The sequence below is a fragment of the Galeopterus variegatus genome, unplaced genomic scaffold (genome assembly GCF_000696425.1).
Source record: "Galeopterus variegatus unplaced genomic scaffold, G_variegatus-3.0.2 Scaffold9488, whole genome shotgun sequence".
NCBI classification, from domain to species: Eukaryota; Metazoa; Chordata; class Mammalia; order Dermoptera; family Cynocephalidae; genus Galeopterus; species Galeopterus variegatus.
Genome location: NW_007735599.1, coordinates 18,945 through 22,577, shown reverse-complemented (window position 1 = coordinate 22,577; position 3,633 = coordinate 18,945).

Sequence of the window (3,633 nt, the reverse complement as noted above, 5' to 3'; positions counted from 1 at the left end):
GGTCCGGGGTCTCTTCCAGCCCGGCTTTGTCGGTCTCCGGCAGTGGGAGAACCGACATCTAATGATTCTTTGTATTTTCTGTGGTATCTGTTGTAGTGTCTTCTTTTTCATTTCTGATTTTTGTTATCTGGGCCTTTACTCTTTTCTATTTTTTAGTTATCCTATCTAATGATTTGTCTATTTTGTTTATCTTTTCAGATAACCAACTTCTTATTTCATTAATATTTTTTATTGTTTTGGGGGTCTCTATTTCATTTAGTTCTGCTGAGATCTTAATTATTTCTTTCCATCTACAAATTTTGGGATTGGATTGTTCTTGCTTTTTAGTTCTTTGAGGTATAGCATAAGATTGTTTATTTGAAATCTTTCTATTCTTTTGATATAAGCATTTAGTGCACCAATTTCTTAGTAATGCTTTTACCATATACCACAGGTTTTGATATGATGTATCTTTATTTTCTTTGGCTACAAGAAACTGTTTTATTTCCTGTTTAATTTCTTCTTGGACCCGTAGGACATTCAGGAACATGTTGTTTAACCTATAGTTTTCAGTGTTTCACTTTAATCCATTGTGGTTGGAAATGATATTTGAAATGATTTTGATTTTTTAAAATTTGTTGAGACTTGATTTGTGACCTAACATGTGGTTTATCCTAGAGAACGTTTCATGTGCTAATGAGAAAAATGTATATTCTGTGTTGTCTGCCAAGTCCAATTGTTCTAAAGTGTAGTTTAAATCCTGCATTTCTCTGTTGATTTGTTGCCTAAATGATCTATCCAACCTGAGAGAGGGATGTTCAGTTCCCCAACTGTTATCATATTAGGGTCTATCTCTTTCTTTAGGTCTAATGGTCTTTCTTTATATATCTAGATGCTCCAATGATGGGTGCATATATATTTATGATTGCTATGTCTTCTTGCTGGATGTATCCCTTTATCATTATATAATGGCCTTCATTGTCTCTTTTTATGGTTTTTGGTTTAAAGTTTATTTTATCCAGTGTAAGAATAGCTACTCCTACTCAGTTTTGGTTTCCATTTGCATGGTATATCTTTTTCCATCCCTTGACGATTTGTCTGTGTGTCTTTACAGGTGAGGTGAGTCTCTTGTAGACAGCATGTAGTTAAGTCTAGCTTTTTAATCCAATCAGTCTGTGTCTTTTGAGTGGGGAATTTAATCCATTTACATTTAGGGTTGTTATTGAAAGGTTGTTATTGTCTTACTCCTGGCATTTTATCAATTTTTGTTTGATTGCTTTAAATATCTTTCTTTTGTTTTCTTCCTCTTTTATTGTTTGTCTTTGGTGCTTGTTGGTTTTTTAAGGTGGTAAGATATAGTTTCTTTCTCTTGTTTGCATTTTTGTTCTACCAGTGGGTTTTGTTCTTTCTTGTGTATTCATGGTAGTGATTATTGTTTTTGTGATTCCAGATGTGAGACACCCTTTAGGATTTCTTGTGGGGCTGGTCATGTGGTGGTGAATTCCCACATTATTTTTTAGTCTGGGAAATGTACTATTTCTACTTCATTTATGAAGGATAGCTTTGCTGGGTATAGTGTTCCTGGTTGGCAGCTTTTTTCTTTTAGTATTTTGAATATATAGTCCCAACTCCTCTGGCCAGTAGAGTTTCTGTTGAGAAGCCCACTGGTAGTTTCATGTGGACTCCCTTATAAGTGACTTGACACTTCTCTCTTGCTGTTTTTAGGATTCTCTCTTTGTCTTCGAGTTTTGCTAGTTTTACTGTTTTACTGTAATGTGTCTCAGAGTGGATCTTTTTGTATTGAATCTGTTTAGTACTCTTTGAGCCTCTTTGGTCTGAAGGCCCATGTCTCTCCCTATCCCTGGGAAGTTTTCCATTATTATTTCCTTGTATGTTTTCAAGGCCTTTTTCTTTCTCCTCCCCTTCTGGACTACCCATGATTCAAATGTTTATGTGCTTATGGTTGTCTGCTAGCTCTCGTAGATTTTCTTCATTTTTTTACTTCTTTTTTTTTTTGTCAACCTCATTTATTTTGAAAAGACCATCTTGAAGATCAGAAATTCTTTCTTCTTCTTCTTCTAGCCTGCTGCTTAAGCTCTCAGTGTGTCTTTTATTTCACTGAATGAATCCTTCAGTTCCAGGAGTTTTGCTACATTCTTTTTAAAAGTATTAATCTTTTTGTAAATGTCCTCCTTCATATCCTGAATAGTTTTTCTGATTTTGTTGTGTCATCTGAGTCTTCTTGTATCTCACTGAATTTCCTTAAGATTGTTGCTTGGAATTCCTTTTCAGTCATTTCAAGGGTTTAGTGCTCTGTTGGGTCTGGTACTTGAGAATTATTGTATTTCTCTGGTGTTGTCATATTTTCTTTTTTTCATATTTATATTATTTATAAATTGATGTCTGGTCATCTGGTAGAGCAGTTGCTTCTTCTGTTACTCTGGAGTGGGCTTTGAGAGGAATTTCCTCCTTTAAATGTGTTTTATGTTGACCATTGAGTAAGGTGTTTTAGTATTGGTTCTGAGTAGATGTAGTAGTTTAGTCTCCATGTTCATACTTTGGCCATATTCTGTGTTGGGGTTGCATGTGAGTGCCTCTGTGGCCTTGGCACTGGGGCACTTAGGGATTCCTTGCTGAGGCTAGTGAAACTTTTGGTTTGTTGAGGACTCTTTTTTTTTTTTTCCTTTTTGTCTTTTTTCGTGACCGGCAACGGATCGCAACCCTCAGTGTCGCGCCCGTACCGGACCGGGACCGGCCACGGGATCGCAACCCTCAGTGCTGCCCCCGCACCTTGCTCAGCCAGTGAGCGGCCGGTCTGTATGTGGGATCCGAACCCTCGGCAGGAGCGCCGCCGCGCTTCCCAAGCGGCACACTGTAGCAGTGCGCCACCGGGCCGGCCCTTGTTGAGGACTCTTAAGTGAGCTCTCAAGTTTTGGGGAGAAGTGCTTGGGTGCCCTGTCATTCTGCAGTGTCATTCAGTGCTGGTGTAGGTGATCCTGGGCAGGCTTGTTGGCATCCTGGCTAGTGTCCTGTGACTCTGATGTATACTAGATGTTTACACTGATGTATACACTGGTGTATACTGGAGCTCCTCAGTTGTGTGGGTAGCTGGGTGGGGTTTCTCTTTCCTCTTTTGTAGAGGCAGAGTCTCCTCCTGGGTCCTTGCTTTCCCTGGTTGGTAGGGTTGGTTGTGGTTGGGAATTTTCTTCCTTACTCTATTTGAGTGTCCTGGGTTTCTGCACTCTCCAGGGTTTCCACATGTGTGTCTCCCCAGATCAAGGCAGTCGCATGGGCTGTGCATGTACCTCCCACTGCCAGGTGCACTACTGCATGTGCAGAGTAATTCCCCCTGTGGGTTAGGACACTGTGTTTGTGCTCACTCACCTCTTTCCCTGGGCTCCACTGGTGACCCTCCTTGTGTCAATGCAGTCAAGTGATTGGTGGGTCACCTGCACAGTGGTGGTAGTTGCTGTGGCATGGTGGCTGCTGCTGTGGTGGTGAGCCACGCTTGTGGCAGTGCTGGCTGTAGTGATGCCTATGGAAAACCACCTGCATGGCAGTGGTCTGTGGCAGCAGTGAGCTGCCCACATGATGGCACCCCACACTCTTGCCATCTGTCAGCAGGGGCTGCTCTTAGCTCCTGAGGTTCCTATG